Here is a 13,295-nt window from a genome sequence, read left to right as displayed (position 1 = left end):
TTTTTGTGTGTGTATATATTGAGATGTTATATCCATTTTTCTTTGTAATAATTAAGCACACAGTCAGTGTGTGAAACGCGTCTACCTTGTCACGATTGTCATATTTGGATGTCCAGTCAATAAATCTGGATTTTGACTCAACCTGGAGTGCTGCCAATTCCTTTTCCTTTACCATCACCATTCCTCAACTTGAGTAGGTTTTATTGACTGATTCGGTTTCCTAGCAAACATGGTGGAAGTTGAGTTACTATGAGTTACTAAGTAATAGAAATTTTGCTTTGGACCATCTCAATGCTTTTTCTGTGTCTTTAGTCAACAGATCATCAAGGGCCTTACGTTTAGAGAAGATTAAATCCATATTCATTATAGAGGGAGACTGATTTTGAATTTTATAAAGGCGGTCTAAATCTCTAGTGAGGGTTTTTATATCTAATAATCTTGCTTTATTCTTGGCTGATGATAAGCTAATCATTTGACCTCTCATAACTGCCTTATGAGCAGTCCAAATGGTTGTTGGAGGCATGTCACCAGTAACATTTGTTTCAAAATACCTATTTAGAGAGGTAGATAGTTGTTGAATGACTGAAGGATCATTAAGAATAGAGTCATTTAGCCTCCAGCTGTATGAGGAATGGGCCATGCCTACCTGAGAAGCATTAAATGTTACCATCTGGGGATCAGACCAAGGACAAATATGAATTTCCACCCCAGAAGAGTTAACCAACAATATAGGAGTACAAAAAATGTAGTCAGGTCTAGCATAACTATTGTGAGGATGGGAATAAAATGTGAAGGATTTTACACCAGTATTATGAGCCCTCCAAGTGTCAATCAATTGGAAACTACTCAGCGATCGTGTCAAACATCTAGGGAATGCTTTAGAGGAGGAGGAGGTAATACAACTCCTATCTAACATAGGGCGAGCAGCAAAATTGAAATCACCCCCAACAATCATGTGGGAAGATTGGTATCTATGTAGAATATAAAAAAACTGTTGAAAAAATATGGACTGAGAATCATTGGGTGCATATACCATAGAAACCATAGTAACTGACTTTCCACAAATCATACCCTTCAGGATTAAGAATCTGCTATCTGGATCACTATAGGAAGAAGTGATGTCAAAAATGATATTGTTACGGATGAATATTGCATCACCCCTTGTCTTGTTCACGAACAACGTACATTGGTACTGCTTATACGACTTATTAAAGAAGCGTGGATGGTTTGAAAAATGGCAAAATGGGTTTCCCTTAAGAGTACTATGTCCGCACCCAAGCTATTGTTTAATGGCTTTTGTTCTTTTATGTGGAGAATTGAAACCTTGCACATTGTGCAATATAATCTTGAGTGTTTGTGTGTTTTCACTCGCGCCTCTGGGATGTAATTTCTGAAATGGTAAGCCGCAAGTTCAAAACTATATATATATAGTTAGGTATGTGCAAAATGGTTGGGAAAGAACTGCGCTAACCTCTGGTGGTGGTGGCTGTGCAACCCCACTGCTTGGTGTACTGTATTATATTAAAAGTGCCTTATACCCATATAAATCATATAAATTGTGTATTAAAAGTGTCACCAAAAATATAGCATCAAAAGATGTCACCATCAATATATTAAAGTGCAAATGTTAACTGGGTATGTGAATACCATCCATAAAGTACGTTGAATGTGCTGACTATGAATACATAAACGTAATATAATAACATATATTATGTGCAAATTATAATAAGAAGAAGACCAGAGGCAAAACGCCAGTGGTTTATATATATATAGTCCATAATATTGTGCTGGAAAGAAGAAAGTGCAAAGAGTGCAGTATAGTCCTTTCAGTGTGAAGTGCTGATGTAGTAGTGGTGTGACCCTCCACTTCACATCGGGTGCCGAATGGTAAGGCAACTCACTTACCAGATCCCGTGGATTCCTGTGGGCGTACGCCAGCAAGAATCAGTCAGCGCTTGATCTCATATACTTGACGTGCCAAGTTCCCATTTCCGGGTACGGCGGCACGGCGCGAGCTTGACCTACAGACCCCGGAGAGCAGCCGCGAGGCTGGAACAAGTCTGTAAGGGCACGAGCGGAGATGTTTTTTCCTGTTTTACTCTGTTTCGAGTGTACGATTTGCAGTGTTTTTTTAAAGTTTTTTACATTGATGTTTGCGTGAAGAGTTTTAAAATAAAGGAGTTTTTAACCTTCTACACGATGAGTAGCCTTTTTTCTCTTACATTTTGAGCCACAAGTCGTATCCAGAGGACCCCTACATACCAACAGGAACCTGGAGCATATGAGATCAAGCGCAGACTGATTCTTGCTGGCATACGCCAACAGGAATCCACGGGATCTGGTAAGTGAGCTACCTTATCATTTGGCACCCGAGGTGAAGTGGAGGGTCACACCACTACTACATCAGCACTTCGCACTGAAAGGACTATACTGCACTCTTTGCACTTTCTTCTTTCCAGCACAATATTATGGACTATATACAGTGCCTTGTGAAAGTATTTGGCCCCCTGGAACTTTGCAACCTTTTGCCACATTTCAGGCTTCAAACATAAAGATATAAAACTGTAATTTTTTGTGAAGAATCAACAACAAGTGGGACACAATCATGAAGTGGAACAAAATTTATTGGATATTTCAAACTTTGTTAACAAATAAAAAACTGAAAAATTGGGCGTGCAAAATTATTCAGCCCCTTTACATTCAGTGCAGCAAACTCTCTCCAGAAGTTCAGTGAGGATCTCTGAATCATCCAATGTTGACCTAAATGACCAATGATGATAAATAGAATCCACCTGTGTGTAATCAAGTCTCCGTATAAATGCACCTGCACTGTGATAGTCTCAGAGGTCCGTTTAAAGTGCAGAGAGCATCATGAAGAACAAGGAACACACCAGGCAGGTCTGAGATACTGTTGTGGAGAAGTTTAAAGCCAGATTTGGATACAAAAAGATTTCCCAAGCTTTAAACATCCCAAGGAGCACTGTGCAAGCGATAATATTGAAATGGAAGGAGTATCAGACCACTGCAAATCTACGAAGACCTGGCCGTCCCTCTAAACTTTCAGCTCATACAAGGAGAAGACTGATCAGAGATGCAGCCAAGAGGCCCATGATCACTCTGGATGAACTGCAGAGATCTACAGCTTAGGTGGGAGACTCTGTCCATAGGACAACAATCAGTCGTATACTGCACAAATCTGGCCTTTATGGAAGAGTGGCAAGAAGAAAGCCATTTCTTAAAGATATCCATAAAAGGTGTTGTTTAAAGTTTGCCACAAGCCACCTGGGAGACACACCAAACATGTGGAAGAAGGTGCTCTGGTCAGATGAAACCAAAATCAAACTTTTTTGGCAACAATGCAAAACGTTATGTTTGGCGTAAAAGCAACACAGCTCATCACCCTGAACACACCATCCCCACTGTCAAATATGGTGGTGGCAGCATCATGGTTTGGGCCTGCTTTTCTTCAGCAGGGACAGGGAAGATGGTTAAAATTGATGGAAAGATGGATGGGGCCAAATACAGGACCATTCTGGAAGAAAACCCGATGGAGTCTGCAAAAGACCTGAGACTGGGACGGAGATTTGTCTTCCAACAACACAATGATCCAAAACATAAAGCAAAATCTACAGTGGAATGGTTCACAAATAAACATATCCAGGTGTTAGAATGGCCAAGTCAAAGTCCAGACCTGAATCCAATCGAGAATCTGTGGAAAGAACTGAAAACTGCTGTTCACAAACGCTCTCCATCCAACCTCACTGAGCTTGAGCTGTTTTGCAAGGAGGAATGGGCAAAAATTTCAGTCTCTCGATGTGCAAAACTGATAGAGACATACCCCAAGCGACTTACAGCTGTAATCGCAGCAAAAGGTGGCGCTACAAAGTATTAACTTAAGGGGGCTGAATAATTTTGCACGCCCAATTTTTCAGTTTTTTATTTGTTAAAAAAATTTGAAATATCCAATAAATTTCGTTCCACTTCATGATTGTGTCCCACTTGTTGTTGATTCTTCACAAAAAATTACAGTTTTATATCTTTATGTTTGAAGCCTGAAATGTGGCAAAAGGTCGCAAAGTTCAAGGGGGCTGAATACTTTCGCAAGGCACTGTATAAACCACTAGCATCTTGCCTCTGGTCTTCTTCTTATTATAATTTGCACATAATATATGTTATTGCATTACGTTTATGTATTCATAGTCAGCACATGCAACGCACTTTATGGATGGTATTCACATACCCAGTTAACATTTGCACTTTAATATATTGATGGTGACATCTTTTGCTGCTATATTTTTGGTGACACTTTTAATACACAGTTTATATGATTTATATGATTATAAGGCACTTTTAATATGATATAATCTTGAGACCATATCTAAGACAGGTAGAGCAAAGTTATATGATAGGCCTCAGACAGGAGATATTCATAACCAATCCTCATCAGAGCTAAGATCATCACAATGAGCTGAAACCACATAAAAAAATCAGATCCATTGTCATGACACAAACAGGAATCCACAAGGGTGTGAGTAACAAAGCCTAGGAATAATATATGCATTATGAAATTATGAGGCAAGTAGTAGCAGAACAGAGCATAATATAAAATAAACGGGATTTTCGCTAGGAGTGACTTTCCATTTTTAGAATAAAGATAAATGAAACCAAAAAAACTGAGAAAAAGTAATATGGGGATAGGTAAAAAACTATAACCCATCCATGTAAATAAAATCCAGTGGACAACAAAGAGGAAAAAAATTGGCCTTCAAGAAATATAAAGCAGAGGGCACAGTATCGGCTTTCGAGCAATACAAGGAGGCAAATAAGAAAAGTAAACACAAAATCAAGATGGCTAAAATCAACTTTGAGAGACAAATAGCGGAGGATAGTAAAAAAAAAAACCCAAAGAAATTCTTTAAATATATCAACAGCAAAAAAACTAGGGCAGAGCATATTGCACACATAATTAACGATGATGGGAGGATGGTTACAGAGGACACTGAAAAAGCAACCGTGCTGAATGCTTTTTTCTCGTCAGTCTTTACACAGGAAACGGAGGGGTACACTGACCATGACTGTATGGTTAGTAGTAATACACAGGACTTGCCACTACAGCGTACATCTGAGAGTACTCAAGGAACTCAGTAAGGTTATATCTAGACCACTGTTCCTGATCTTTGCTGACAGTATTAGGACAGGAGATGTACCAGGGAATTGGAGGAAAGCTAGGGCAGAGCATATTGCACACATAATTAACGATGATGGGAGCATGGTTACAGAGGACACTGAAAAAGCAACCGTGCTGAATGCTTTTTTCTCGTCAGTCTTTACACAGGAAACGGAGGGGTACACTGACCATGACTGTATGGTTAGTAGTAATACACAGGACTTGCCACTACGGCGTACATCCGAGAGTACTCAAGGAACTCAGTAAGGTTATATCTAGACCACTGTTCCTGATCTTTGCTGACAGTATTAGGACAGGAGATGTACCAGGGGATTGGAGGAAAGCTAACGTGACTCCGATATTCAAAAAGGGTCAGAGGCATATACCGGGAAATTATAGGCCTCTCAGTTTGACATCAATAGTATGTAAACTTCTGGAGGGGATGATAAGGGACTATATCGTAGAGTTTGCTAAAGACAACAACATCATCAGCAGTAATCAGCACGGGTTTACAAATGGGCGTTCTTGTCAAACCAATCTCTTAACATTCTACGAGGAGGTGAGCTGTGAGCTAGATAGGGGCAGACCAGTGGATGTGGTGTACTTGGATTTCGCTAAGGCGTTTGATACAGTTCCCCATAAGCGCTTAATTTATAAAATAAGGTCTGCAGGTATAGACAGCAGGGTTTGCTCTTGGATACGGAACTGGCTAAAAGGGTGTGTCCAAAGGGTGGTAATAAACAGCGCATACTCAGACTGGTCTGAGGTAGTAAGCGGGGTCCCCCAAGGCTCAGTCCTGGGACCAACCTTGTTAAATGTATTCATAAACAGCATTGAGGTCGGGATCAGGAGTTCGATATCAGTTTTTGCAGATGACACAAAATTGGCCAGGGCAATAACTGCACAGCATGAAGCAGATATCCTACAGAATGACCTGGACAAAATAACAGAGTGGGCAACGACTTGGCAAATGAGGTTTAATGTGGAGAAGTGTAAGGTTTTGCACTTGGGGACTAGAAACATAAAAGCACAATACACGTTAGGAGGGAAACCCTTGGGGGAATCAAAAATGGAGAAAGATCTGTGAGTCTTGGTTGATGATAGATTAGGCAATAGCATGCAATGTCAAGCGGCAGCTGCCAAAGCCAGCAGAATATTAGCATGCATAAAGAAAGGGATGTATTCCAGAGATAAGACTATAATCCTTCCACTTTATAAAACTCTGGTCCGACCACATCTGGAGTATTCTGTCCAGTTCTGGTCGCCAGTCCTCAGGAGGGATGTGTTGAGAGAGTCCAGAGAAGGGAAACTAAACTGATTAGGGGATTGGAGGACCTTAATTATGAAGAGCGTCTGCAACCGCTTGATTTATTCTCCCTGGAGAAGAGACGCCAGAGGGGGGACATGATAGCAATTTATAAATATCTCAATGGGGATCTCAGCTTAGAAAAAAGCTGTTCAGTCGAAGGGATTGCATGAGGACTCGAGGGCATACAATGCGATTAGAGGAGAAGCGTTGTAACCTCAGGCAACGTGGGGGGTTCTTTACTGTTAGGGCTACAAGATTGTGGAATTCTCTACCACAAGAGGTGGTTTCTGCGGGTAGTATGGTGGCTTTCAAAAGACTCTTAGACGTACATCTCATGGATCAGAACATTCAGGGCTATGTGAGATGATTACAGCCACACACACCTACACAGGTTGAACTGGATGGACTATTGTCTTTATTCAACCTCACCTACTATGAAACTATGTAACAAAGTCCAGCACCTGCACACCGAACCTCAGAGAACGCCTGTAAGGCAAAAGCACCCGCAGAGCAACAACACCAGGACACTCAAATAAGATCCCGTGAGCAGATAAGGGGGGGACAAACCAACGGGAAGGGAGAGAGATATAACCTATAACATGAGTGTGAAAAAAAAATAAAAATGTTAGCCAGTCAGTCTTAACAGCCTATATTGTCAAAGAGGGTGGTATAGAAATGAGGGCACCAAGAATCGGGTCTCAGCTTATTCCCTCCTGTCCACAATCTACACAGCCAGATCACTCCAAAACAAAAAAAGAGAAATTAAGGCCTGGATTCCTTATTATACAAAAGCCAAATTGTATCTCAAAACTGCATCAAAGTACTTGATAAAGATCTTGTTGATATTAGGCCGCCAGATTTTTGAAAGGTTGTCTCCATCTTCTTTGATTGCGACGAGTAGCAGGAGTGGCCCAAATAGGGGAGGATCTCGGTGTAGAGGGCTGACGAACATTCGGTTCAGCTTCCAGCAGGCCAAGTTTGATCAGCAAGTCCTTCCATTCAGTAACATTATACACAATATATACCGATCCATTATGTGGTACTGTGAGGTTAAACGGGAATCCCCATCTGTATCTTATATGGGCTGATTGCAGCACTGAAGTAACTTCCTTCATCCTGCGTCTCTTCTCAAGGGTAGCTTGTGAGATATCTGGATAAATTTGAATTTTAGTGCCCTCAAACTCAATATTAGAGATATTTCTGGATACGCGCGGAAGATCCTCTTTTACAAGAAAGTCCTTAAGGCATAGAACAAGATCTCTAGGTGGCTTGTCAGCAGGAAGTTTGGGGCGTAATGCACGGTGAATTCTATCACATGTGAAGGAAGACACAGGTCTGTCTGGCAGTAGATCATGAAATAATTTATTGATAGCTGGTACAAGATCAGTAATGGAGTCAGGAACACCACGAATACGCAGGTTATTTCTGCGATTCCTATTGTCCAAATCTTCTACCTGTGATTGCAGCATAGTAAAGTTTTCGGGCAGAATTTCATATTCTTTTCTGAGGTCATTGTGGGCAAGGGAAAGATCATCATGCTTAGTTTCAAGCAGGTCTGGGCGACCCCCCCAGCGATGCAATTTCCTGTATAAGTGTATTTGTAGATCTGTACAGCTCTGATTGAATCTTATCAGCCAGCTTCGCATACATCAGGGATAAACTTGCATCCAGGTCAGTTTTAGTTATTTGATTTGGATACTCACGGTCTGTGGTTGGAGTATTGTGCTCAGGTGGCGGTGTATCTGTTACTGCAGGCCGCGAGGCCTGGGAGCCATCTTGGGATATCTTTGTTATTTCCTTGGTGCGGAGAAGATATGTCGTTAATGAGTGTTGGGACGGGCAGCCTCGGTTTTTTTTTTACCTGACGGCATGCACGGATCTGTTCTCCAGGGGTGCAGGGTGAAAAAGGTGAGAATAACAGTGTTTAAGCCCTGGGAATCCGGCAATCTCTCTCCCTGTCTGGCAGAGCTTGTTACAGGAAGCTTCTGTCCAGCATCATGCCGATTCATACATTTTTCACCCGGTTTCGTTTGCAAAACATATGGCAAACAGGGAAAAACATCCAGGGTAGCTCCAACTGTGCCAATCAGTAAAGAAAGTGGGAAAATCCAAACTACAAAAGAAAATGGACAGAAGTGCATTTAAGTGCCGGTTCACATTAGTGCGATGACAGAGATCGCATTCGGAGCGCTCTGCTCCTAAAATTACATGCGATCTCTGTGCGGTGCAAATTCAGCCATACAGTTTGTATGGCTGAATTCGCACCGCAATCACACTAAAAGACGCACAGGACCCTTTTTTTGGTCCGCAGCAGAATCTGATCGCATGGTGGTTCACACTAGTGCTATCCGATTCTGTGCTAACTTACTGCGATAGTGATCTTATCTGGGGGTGTCGTTAACTTTTAATTGATACCCCCAGAGCATCGCATATGGCAGTGTGAACTGCCAGCGGTGCGGATGCGATGCAGGAACACGCTGTATATTCGCAGCATTCCCGCATTGCACAAATGTGAACCGGCACTTAGAGTAACACCTAAATCAAAATAAGGCTGTAAGCAAACATGAAGTAGACTGAAAAATAATTGGGGAAAATCAGTCTTTATTGTAACATTTGTTACATTTTGTTGTTTGTAAACATTGGATAGGTATGCAATCAAATGCCAACTCCAATTATCCTCATCAGTGAGGAGAATATTGTGTGCAAGAGATGCTTATGGTATATACAATCTTTCCAACGCATTTCAAGAGAAACTCAATTCTTCTAGCCTTGGGTTAGCAAATACACACTTTTATAACAAAATGATTAAAACGTAGTTTATTAGTCCAACATAAAATGCAAACAAAGTAGTGTTTAAGAAATGTATTTTACTACATTATTATTCACTACTATATTACTAAGAAGACATTGTTTTTGGGTTATTTGGTTATTTTCTTTGTGTATCAAGGTGATTTAAATATCCTGTATACTTTTGTAATTAGCTGTCATTTACATTGGTTCGTGCTATACCTGTTATATTATTAAGCCATTAATGCACAATTAATATATAAGCAAATAAAAATCAGCACAACCAAGTGAACAACCAAGTGATCAATAAATAAACAATAAATAAGGTGCACAAATGTAAATAATTGCTTGTAAAAATAAATATAAATGTATATGTGTAAATATAAACAGTGGCGTCTCCAGCTTTCATATTTTGGGGGGGCACATGGGGGGACAGGGACTAAAACGTAGGGGGGCCGAAACTAAAATGCAATATATATATACAGTATATATATATATATTTTTTTTTTCAAGAATAGAATGCACTCCAGAGGTCTTACAAATTCACCTTTGTTTTGTTCATGCAATATACAATACAATTGAACGTCAATGTTTCAATCTGACTAGGGACTTTTATCAAGATGCTAAAAAGTCCCTAGGCAAATTTCCAAGAAGGAAGCTGGAGAGTCTCTTTAACATGACCTATAGACAAAAATTTGCATTATGAAGGGCTATCAAACGCATAAACATGAAATATTCCGAACACTTTGTCACAATTCCTGACAATGGGCATCAAAGAGGCAAAAACATGAAATATTTGTGACAATGGGCATCGGTGCAAGAAACCATAGGGGGCCATCCTGACCACCCCCACCCATCAGTCCCGGGGGCCTTCCCTGTGTGCATGGTGTACTTTCCACTGATCCAGGGGCCCTTTATTACTTTCCCACAGCAGGGCTCTTTCACATGTTCTGCAATGGGCCTCCTTCCTGACATCTTAGGCCCCCCCATGGTGGTGGAAAGCAAGAGATATGTCACCAGCAACCAGGCGTTCCACCACTGTGGGGGTTCCCAATTTCCTCTTGCTGTCCTGCCCCTGCTATTGACAGGGCTAGTCCAGCGTCTGTCTTCATGGCAGCGCATTAGGATCCAGTGCTGGTTACATTATGGGGCTAATGGGCAAAGGTGCAGGAGGGCTGGGACTACTGGTTGTAGACAGCTGAGCTCTCCGCCAGTCCCTAGCAGCGATGACACTGCATAGCCTTCTCTGTTGACATACCATTTGGATGCGATCTGGGCGATACTCCCAATTGGATCGAATATGTGGACATAAACACAGTATTTAATAGAATCAAAAGTACAATCACATATATATAAGTCATGTGCTCAGCAACTGTTTGGGCTCCATTCCAGTAAGGTGGGGCTCTAATCAATAAAACCACTATCATATTTATTTTTAGATCTGATCGAGAGCATCGCCCAGGACACATCCAGATCACCATGTCAACAGAAAAGGCTATGCAGTGTCACAGCTGCTAGGCGACTGGTGGAGAGCTCAGCCATCTACAACCAGTTGTGCTGCCCCCCATCCTCCCTGTATGCACCTATCAGCCCCATAATGTAACCTCCTCCCCGTATGCACCCATCAGCCCCATAATGCAACCTCCTCCCCGTATGCACCCATCAGCCCCATAATGTAGCCGGTACTGGGTCCTAATATGCTGCAGCTGCTGCCAAGGAGACAGAAAACACCAGATTGGAGTTGTCAATATCAGGGACAGGACAGAAAGGAGGAGGCTGGAAACCCCCCTGGAGGCTAAACACCAGGACCTGGTCGCAAGTGCAACCCTGGAAGTTCTGGCATGGGCTCAGCAGGAGAATTCCCCCATCCACCTTGAATGTGTAGATGGGGGAATTGAATATTTTTTTCGTCAAAACAATAGTTGAGGTCCGGTTCGCACTGATGCGGTGAGGGAACTGCTGCAATTCCTTTCCCGCAATGCATCGGAATCGCAGGCAGTTCACACTGCGCTCTGCAAAGCACTGCAGATGTCAATATTAATGATTTAAGTTAATGATACCCACAAATTGGTTTGCAGAACGCAGTGTGCACTGTGGAAACCGATGGAATTGGATTATATGGGTCTGAACACCCTTGCGATCCGATTCCAGTGCAGACAAAAAAAAAAGGGTCTTGCACCTTTTTGGAGCGGATCCAATGCAAATTGAGCCATACACAATGTATGGTTCAATTTGCATCGCACTGAATTTGCATGTCATTTGTACAGGAATCTTGTGCGATTCCTGGACAAGTGACATGCAATGCAGTACACTGCATCAGTGATGTGAACCCAACCTGAATGGGCTGCCTAAGTTCTTAATGGAAGTGAAGTTTGTCAAGCTCTTGGAAGAACAGAGAAGGGGGGGGGAGACGGGGGGACAAGGGAGGGAGATAGTGGGGGGGAGACGGGGGGGACAAGGGAGGGAGATAGGGGGGAGACAGGGGGGGACAAGGGAGGGAGATAGGGAGAGTTCAGCAATCACACTACACTGCACAGCTCACTGTGTACTCCCCCATGCTTAGAGCTGTTATCTCTCTCACACACCACCGGCATCTTTCATGTTTCCCGCCCACATCTCCTGTCAGATACAGCCACATGCTGGGAGGAGAGTGGGCGGTCCGGGCAGACACACAAGGAGCTTGTATTCCGTTCTCCTCTGCGGTCTGTAAGGGGAGGGGGGGAGTGTGCTGGCTGGGCTGTGGGAGTGTCATACAGACAGACACTCTATCTTCAGCCATCAGTCTCAGTGTGTAATTCTTCTGCATGAATCAGGCTGTTTTTTTTCAAACTGGACGCTCACATTACAGCCTGGGGGGGGGGGGGGGTTTGTCTCGAACAGCAACAGAACACCAGCCTTCTTCAGCCCTATTTAATGATTCAGTGCTTTCTCTGCCATGTACAATACAAACAAAAAATCTGCATTTTATTTGGGGGGGCACAGAGTAATATTGGGGGGGCCATCGCCCATGGCCCCCTCTGGCCCCTCCCTAGTGACGCCACTGAATATAAATATAAAATAAGTAGCAGCTATCACCAAGTGTGTTTTCCTTTGGTGGTGTGAGCCTGCATCTCCCTCACTGGTAAGAGTCTGGTGGATATCGGCAGGAGGCAACTGATGATACTGTGGCTATCTATGAAACTGTAATGGTATGTGTAAAGGGAGCGCTGATAAATGAATCAATTAAAAAAGCTGCAACTAAAATCCGATTACCCAGTGAAGATAATTAAGTGTACAAATGATTAAAATGTGTAGTGCGCTAATTCTGTGAAACTTATATACATAAATATGTAAACACTAGTGACACCAATATCATGAATAAATAGGATGAGATCTAAAACATAAAAGTCCATAAAATTCATAAAAGGTCCATATATGCAACAGTTCACATAAGTCCTTGAATGAAGAGATCCCAATACCAAACAAGTGATTTCAATGAAAACAAATGAGGGAAAGGTCTTTCAAGGTGCTTATTTAAAGTGCAGGTATTCCCCTTACCAGACAGGTGAAAAATAAGGTGCGATATATCTCCAAACGAAAAGATGCCTGCAGTGATAGAGATAGCCCAGCTCTACCCACCTCGTGGCCGGTTTGAGAGTAGATCTTACCAGATGACATAAAAGTTAAGGTGTATGGATAACTTCTGGATATCTTTCAGTCCAATTGTAATGACCGTCCCCCAAGCTTGCGGCTCCCTGTTGTCCCTTGGAAGTGAAACTTCATCCAGGTGTTCACAGGTGATTTCCCAAAAATAAACAAGGAGGGACTAATAGTGCATTATCCTTATAACTTTTATTGCTGATACTCAAAGATGCACTTGCAGTTAAGACGATATAATAAGCTTGCTGGAACCCTGTAGATCCGTGGCCGCCTGCAGTGCGGACCGCGGATGTAGTTAGTGACGGCGCGCCTCCTCTCTAACGCGTTTCCTCCGAGTGGACTTCTACTGAGACACTGCAGGCGGCCACGGATCTACAGGGTTCCAGCAAACCA

Source organism: Pelophylax lessonae, assembly GCF_965119305.1.
Source record: "Pelophylax lessonae genome assembly, chromosome: 10".
In the NCBI taxonomy this organism is placed as follows: domain Eukaryota; kingdom Metazoa; phylum Chordata; class Amphibia; order Anura; family Ranidae; genus Pelophylax; species Pelophylax lessonae.
This window is presented reverse-complemented; position numbering follows the sequence as displayed.